Genomic DNA, 8,108 nt, shown 5'->3' with positions numbered 1-8,108 from the left:
TAGGCTTCAACAGTACGTGGATAGAGAACTGCCAGAAGTACAAGCTGGGTTTCGAAGAGGTAGAGGAACTAGAGATCAAATTGCCAACATTCGGTGGATTATGGAGAAAGCAAGAAAGTACCAGAAAAATATCTACTTCTGCTTCATTGACTATGCTAAAGCTTTTGACTGTGTGGATCACAACAAACTATGGCAGGTCCTTAAAAGATGGGAGTACCAGACCACCTCACATGTCTCTTGAGAAACCTGTATAAGGGCCAAGAAGCGACAGTTAGAACCGGATATGGAACAACTGATTGGTTTAGCATAGGAAAAGGAGTACGACAAGGATGTATATTGTCGCCTTGCTTATTTAATATATATGCAGAGTACATCATGCGAAATGCTGGTCTTGATGAATCACAAGCAGGAATTAAGATTGCTGGGGAAAAGATTAACAACCTCAGATATGCAGACGATACCACTCTGATGGCAGAAAGTGAAGAGGACCTAAAGAGCCTCTTGCTCAGGGTAAAAGAGGAGAGCGCAAAAGTGGGCTTGAAGCTCAACATCAAAAAAACTAAGATCATGGCATCTGGCCCCATCACTCCTTGGCAAATAGAAGGGGAAGTCGTGGAAGTAGTGACAGACTTCACGTTCCTGGGATCCCAGATCACCGCAGACTGTGACAGCAGCCATGAAATTAAAAGACGCCTGCTCCTTGGGAGGAAAGTGATGGCGAACCTAAACAGCATGATAAAAAGTAGAGACATCACCCTGCCAACAAACATAAAAGACTTGTTTTCTTGCACTAATACAAACTATGCTTCATTATATACCCTGCTGGGCAGCACACTCCTGATCTGGAATTGCTAGTGGAGCACTATGACTATAACTATGCATAGGTAACATTGTTAGATTGCTAACTAAAGATCTGGGCAAAGAATAAGACATGCAAACTTGAGTTTCGGCCTTTGAGTTCATTCCTTGGTACAAAGCAGTACCACATTGGTGATTGGCCTGGTGAGAGCTTTGGGGTCTTCGTGCCTAATGACGTGAACTTCAGTCCTGAGGACTAGTCCATCCATGCTGGGCAAGATCCGATCTATGAGTCCCATGGGCTGTGAATTTCTAGGCACGTCTTTCAGCATGACACGTCTCCACCCCACAGGTTGGGCACTTACATCAGCTTTGTAGAGTCAGAAGGTACACTTGCTTCCATTGCTTCCAGAAGGCATTCGCGAGAACTTGTCTCCATTGCTGCTTGTACATGTCCTTGGCGACAAAGTCCCCTAGGGGTGCTGGCCGGTCACCCGTTGTCAGGCTCCCAGTAAAACCACTCTTAGGCCAATATTACTCAATAGAGGTTTATTGCAAAGATTTGGTTGACTGTAGAGATGAACGCCCTTGTTAAGACTGAGGGGTCCAGGGCGGGAGATGGAAAGTAAAGGTAGGCTCTCGCATTCCAAGCATACGTCATACACACCAGCCCACTAAAGGTTTTGATAGCTAAACAACCAACTAGCTTTTCCCAAAGTCTTATCTTCGCCCAAGGTTACTCCCATGAGAAACCCAGTCATTCCTTGGGGGCTGTTCCTTCAAGAAGAGTTACAGTCATGCACCGTGCTACCCTACAACATCGCACATTCACACTCACACCCTTAGGAATCTCATGTCAGAAAGGGCATGAGATAGTTACAGACAAGACACAGATGTCTCGGGCAAGCAAGGTTACAAGAGCAAAGTTGGCATTAGCAATACATCCAGCAACACACACACTCCATGCCCGCTTCTGACATACCGCCCCCCCCAGGGCCCTCCTCCACCCGGTTTGCCCAGATAGAGACGATGGAACTTCCAAAGCAGGTGAGGGGCACAGACACGTTTGGCAGACACCCATTCATTTCCCCATGATGACCCATACTAGCTTTAACCTCTGGGCATGTGGGGTGCCAGGAGGCCCCTTGAGCAGCTTGTGGCATGCCAGTAGTTTGGAGATGTCTGTTCCCAACAGAAGTAAGATTTGTGCATCAGGATCCAGGACGGTAAATGGACTTGTGATTGGTCTGAAATGATCAGGAACCCAATGGCTCTCCTCTGCCATGCGCTGGACCCCAGCAGACATCTTGAGGATGTATTGTGCGTCTTCTCGAAGAATTCTGGCCAAGGGCTGGCCAAGGACTGATTGCTTTGTCCGTCTGATATGATGTACATTTTTGGGGCCTTTTCTGGGTGAGGTGCAGGAAGAACCTCTTTGGCCGTGTCTGGTGACAGGACCTTTGGCCATCCTTGGTGTTGCAAACCTAAGTGTGTCGTACACTGGTGGGCCCTTTGGTTCGACCTGTCGAGGGTGTGTTTTGACTCGCTGTTTCAACCGGGATCTTCTTGGTAGGGGAGCCAGGCATGATTGGGTGTGGCAGATTGGGGTCTGGATATAAGGCAGTGGGGTGCCTGTCACTGCCACACTCCCGGCACTTGATACTGGCTTGACATTCCTTCACTATGTGGTCTTTAGAAGAAGAAGAGATTGGTTTTATACCTCGCCCTTCACTTGGAGTCTCAGAGCGGCTTACAATCTCCTTCCTCTCCCCACAACAGACACCCTGTGAGGTAGGTGAGGCTGAGAGAACTCTGAGAGAACTGCTCTTGAGAGAACAGCTCTGAGAGAATTTGCGACTGACCTTAGGTCACCCAGCTGCTGCATGTGGAGGAATGGAGAATCAAACCAAGATTAGAGTCCACCACTCTTAACCACTACACCAAACTGGCTTGCAACCACTTAAGTGTACCTTATACTCCTTGATCATGTCCTTCTGTTCCTCCAGTGGTTTTCCTCAGAACTCCCTGCATTTGTTTAGTGGGCGTGGTTTCTTGTGGAATTGGCTTCCACTCCAGTGGCCTCTACCCTTTGGATTTTGCCGAAATGCTCAATACCCCTGTCTTCCTCATGGACTCTGCTGTCTTGGCTTTGGTGTCTCATGGAGTTGTCTTCTCAGCATGAGGGCCATAGTGGAGTTAGGCCAATCCACACTGGGGGTCATTACGTGTCTTTGCCACCTGAGCAATGAAGTTTATGAGGTATGAGAAGGGAGGGCACTTGCCCTGGTGCCAATCCTTGTAGTTGGACACAGCCTCACCCCACTTCTCTTTGCAACATGCATAGTAACTTTTCCTTGATCTCTTTCTGTGCCATGCGTTGGTCGAGACACGCAAGCCCTGCTAGCTCCGGCTTTTCCCTAAATGCCTCCAGCTCCAAGAGGATGTCAGCCAAGTCTCATAGCTTAAAAGGGTCATCGGCAGTCCTCTTAGGAAATGTCTTCAGTCTCAGCATGAGTGAGTTCTCAATTTCTGATGATGCTCTGTAGCATGTGTCAGGTCTTTTTCTACACCCATGCAAGGGCTTCTTTGGATCATTTACGTGCACTGCATGAATGCATTTTGCCTGAGCCATGGATCATGGGCCCAGCCACACAGTCATGAGTGTGAGTTCCTCATCTTCATATAGCCTCATGCCCCTAGTGGCTCCCTGGAAGATTTCCTCCCAAAGCATGTAGTCCTTTGGGCAATCTGAAAACTTCCGGACTCCTCTTTCAGCCAGGCCCTGTTTGAACTACCGAGCCACTGTACTGGATTTTGCCGAAATGCTCAATACCCCTGTCTTCCTTGTGGACTCTGCTGTCTTGGCTTTGGTGTCTCATGGAGTTGTCTTCTCAGCATGAGGGCCATAGTGGAGTTAGGCCAATCCACACTGGGGGTCATTACGTGTCTTTGCCACCTGAGCAATGAAGTTTATGAGGTATGAGAAGGGAGGGCACTTGCCCTGGTGCCAATCCTTGTAGTTGGACACAGCCTCACCCCACTTCTCTTTGCAACATGCATAGTAACTTTTCCTTGATCTCTTTCTGTGCCATGCGTTGGTCGAGACACGCAAGCCCTGCTAGCTCCGGCTTTTCCCTAAATGCCTCCAGCTCCAAGAGGATGTCAGCCAAGTCTCATAGCTTACAAGGATCATCGGCAGTCCTCTTAGGAAATGTCTTCAGTCTCAGCATGAGTGAGTTCTCAGTTTCTGATGATGCTCTGTAGCATGCGTCAGGTCTTTCCTACACCCATGCAAGGGCTTCTTTGGATCCTTTACGTGCACGGCACGAATGCATTTTGCCTGAGCCGTGGATCATGGGCCCAGCCACACAGTCATGAGTGTGAGTTCCTCATCTTCACATAGCCTCATGCCCCTAGTGGCTCCCTGGAATAGCCTCATGTTCTTCCAAAGCATGCAGTTCTCTGGGCGATCCAAGAACTTCTGGACACCTCTTTCAGGCAGGTCCCGTTTGAACCACCAAGCCATTGTACTGCTTCTGGAATTCTAGGTGGAGTAGGCTTACGGAAGCTGTGCAGGGACTCCTTGTGGCAGAGCAGAGTATCCCGATCCTGATGCTGGGTTGCTATAGGCAGGCTGACCTTGGGCAAGTGCCGCTGACCCTGGGGACACCGGTGTGGGAGCCATGGACACTGACAGAGGTACTGCAGGCATGAACCAGCTCCAGTTGCTTTCCACTAGTGGCACCCATCTCAAGTTGGGTGCTGCTGGTGCTAGGAATGATGAGACAGGAGCTGCAGGAGTTGCCAAAACCACAGGGGGCACAGGCCGACTCCAAACAGGGGTTGTAGGTGCACGGTGTGCTGGTACAGGAGGAACGGATGTCATGGGGGGCAGGAGTCACGGTTAAGCTGCCAGTATTGGCACAGGAACTGAAGCCATTGGCTGGAGCACTGTAGGCACAACCTGGCTTGGGATGAGCCTCCTATGGGATGAAGGAGCTGTGAAATGAGCCCTTGAAGGTGTGCTTCTGGTTGGAACAACACTCAGAGGAGGCAGAGCTTGGTTGGGAGCATCTCCAGTTTCGTGCTCACTTTCGACTGAGTCAAGGAGTCTTGATTCCTCTTCCTTGATGCACCTCTCCAAGCCCTCCTGAGTGGCACTGGTGAGTTTTTCCCATGTCCCCTTCACCCCCTGAAGGTACCACTTTTCCTCTGAAGCTTTGTCTGTACTCAGCTGATCTAGGATGGTACTGATACATCACTTGTGTGCCTTCCACTTTATGAACCGGGTTGCCAGGTGTGTCTGTGAGTCATGCACACTCTCCAAACTGGCTACATTGGCGATTACATCTAGATCTCCAGGCCCTCTCTGACTTCTTATATAATTCGGTCTTCATAGCAGACAAATATTCACACATCTTGGGGGTCAGAGTCTTTGCCTGCTCTTGTGAATGAGACACAGACCCTGCTTCCGTAGCAGCCACTGGGGCAGAAAGGGTTATTTTTTTAACCAGGCGGGGCACTCGCTTTATCTGATCTTTGCAGCGGGAGTTACAGTGGACCGAATTACTACTATAGTGGTACCATGGTCGGACCACTATGCCCTGAAGACCCACATGAACATTCCACCCCAACTGTGTGTAGGTGGTGAGCAAATTTTAGCTTGCCCGTGGAGCCAAATGGACCCAGTGTGGCTCCAGATGGCCCTGCAGGATCCAGTGCCCCCCGGCGGCTCGTTGGATGAACTTGTCGAGGACTGGCATAACTGACTCTTGGCAGCCATCAATGAGATCACTCCCCCAAAAAGAACATTGCCTGGTTGAAAAGTAAAAACCAATGGCACTTATACTGTAAACAGGCATATTCTACAGATACCTGGCAAACAATATGGTCATTACCAAATAATACTTCCTCTATATTCAGTATTAGGTTTAACACATTCAAAAGTTTGCAAAGATGGTATTTAACACCAGCCAGACTTCATAGAATGAACCCAACTATTCCAGCAATGTGTTGGAAACAATGTGGGCAGCTGGGAGATTTTGCTCACTGTTGGTGGCACTGTCCATATATTCAAGACTTCTGGAAACAGATATTGACGCAAATCGGGATGGAGCTGTTGCCCGGGAGGTGGGGCCGCTGGTTGCTCGTCTCTTGCCTTGCAGAGAGCCTGAGCCACCAACTGCGGAATCACCTGGATGACTTCGTCCAGGGTCTGTTGCAAGTTGCCGATGGCCCGATCCGTGGCCTCCAGCCTATAGGCTAGGTCCATATCCGGGGAGGCCCATCCACTACGGGTCTTCGATCGATCGGTCACCCAGGCACTTGGGATCGGTGCGAATTGCCCCCCTAGAGGGGGTAAACCCGCCAAGGCATCCATGCCCCGATCATACATACTGTCCCGGCTGGGAGCCCCCGTCAACGAGTAAGTCTCTGCCATTGAATCTGGGTGAAATTGGCTCCAGCTGGATGAGGTTCTCTGCTCCTGCCCCATCCGCCTCTTCTGGCCCTGGGGCGTCAGGAACACATGGGATGAGGAAATCTTCGGGATGGCTCCCCCTGTGGCCCCCCACACCGGTGGGGTCGAGGTTACAGGAGTCTCCCCACCCGTGGTTTGGGGAACGGTCTCCTCACCGGTCCCCTTCGGGTCCTTAGGAATTGTTTCCTCCTCTCCGGCCCTCATCCTTGCAACTGGGAGATGCGCAGAGATAGAGGATGCGAGATTCCTAACAGACTGTCAGGTCCCCCCCAGCAACAACGAAGTACACGCTTGTAGAAAGGTTTTACTTTTATTGAAGCTAAAGGTGCGTTGACAGGAACACTGTTAGGAATAACGGGGAACGCAAGAGCATGTCAGGATATAGTACATTCAAATCAGCAGGACCCAATTGCGGGAGTTTCCACACGCGGCAATAGGCCTGGGAACGAACAGTACAAATAAGCATAACAGGTAACATTTCCCATGACTCATCCAAGGGATAACCCAAGCAACCACTACAGCAGCTCTCCTCCTGTGGCCTTGAAAGATACGTGTTGCTGCGGCAAGCAATTAAGTGCAAGAGAAGGAATGCGGAGGAAAGTGAAAGTAGGAAAACATTTGGCAGCTTGCTGACACCTCCACAACACAGTCTCCATAAGAGCAAAACAACCCAGGAACACAGTAGAGAGGCCATCACTTTCATGAAAGGTGGCAGGAGTTGACGTAACAGACGACTGCTTCTTAAATGGATGGTTCTAGGTTGCCTGCTCCAGTGAGCTCACCAAGCACCCTGGTGATCCTAGCACCTGAGGGCAGAACCACCAATGTGGTCTAGAGAGAGGTCCTTCGGTAGAGAGAGAGAAAAGTACGCATGTCTCACTTCATTTCTTACACTACAATCTTCTCCATTAGAATTCCTACAAGAAATGTCACATTTCAGATTTCACATCATCAGTATTATAACTGGATTTATCAAACTTAAGTACCATAGCGAAGCACGGGTAGCAGGCTAGTCCTTAGATAAGACAGCACCTAAGTGTAAGGCGACCACTGGTGCGTCCACTAAAGGAACCTTTCGATCTTGCATAGTCTCCTCTGGGAGGGGATAGAATTTCTCAGCAAATGATTGTAGGGAGCTACCCTATCCCAAAAAGGCTCTCCCTGAATGACCCTGGAAAGGGCATCCGGTTAGCCTTTTGGGTGGTTTTTTTTAAACCTCTTTCATCTAAATTGGCTGAGGCTGACGTATCTGGCTTGTACTGATTCGGAAGAATATTTGAGAGTGGACACCACCTTCCTTAAAAGCGTCTGAAAATGTTCCGCTTGAAAAAGTCTGGCTGAGCTTTCCTTGCCGTCAGACTCCTCTCCAGACTACTCTTCCTCTTCCTTGTCAGAGGGGATGACAACAGAAGAAACTACTGAAAGAGAGAATTGTGAGCTTCAGTCTCTTGCCCCAGAAGCGCTGTGTGGTCTGGGTTTTTTGGAAGGAGGGTGGAAAGTTGGAGAATCCTCCCTGTTTCCTCTTGTCTCCTTTTGTGGCTCAAAGGGGGCTTTAACCTGTTTTTTCTAGGTTGGACCCTCTCAGAACAATCCAAAGAGGAGGATGAGACTGAAGAGTTAGGGGCCGTAGATGGAGAAGTACTGTGGCTGTGGGGTCTCCCCGCCCCAAATTCTCCTCTGAAATCGCCTGTGTACCTTCAACTCCCTCTCTGGCATGCTCTCCACCCGTTCTGCCCAATCCTATGCAAATGGAGCCAAAAAAGAATGCTGAGTGGACAAGGACTGAGCTGGTGGTCACCCATGTTGGTCTGAAGCAGTACAATAAATTTAG

This window comes from Gekko japonicus, unplaced genomic scaffold (assembly GCF_001447785.1).
Source record: "Gekko japonicus isolate JY-2015 unplaced genomic scaffold, Gekko_japonicus_V1.1 scaffold9, whole genome shotgun sequence".
Lineage (NCBI taxonomy): Eukaryota > Metazoa > Chordata > Lepidosauria > Squamata > Gekkonidae > Gekko > Gekko japonicus.
This window is presented reverse-complemented; position numbering follows the sequence as displayed.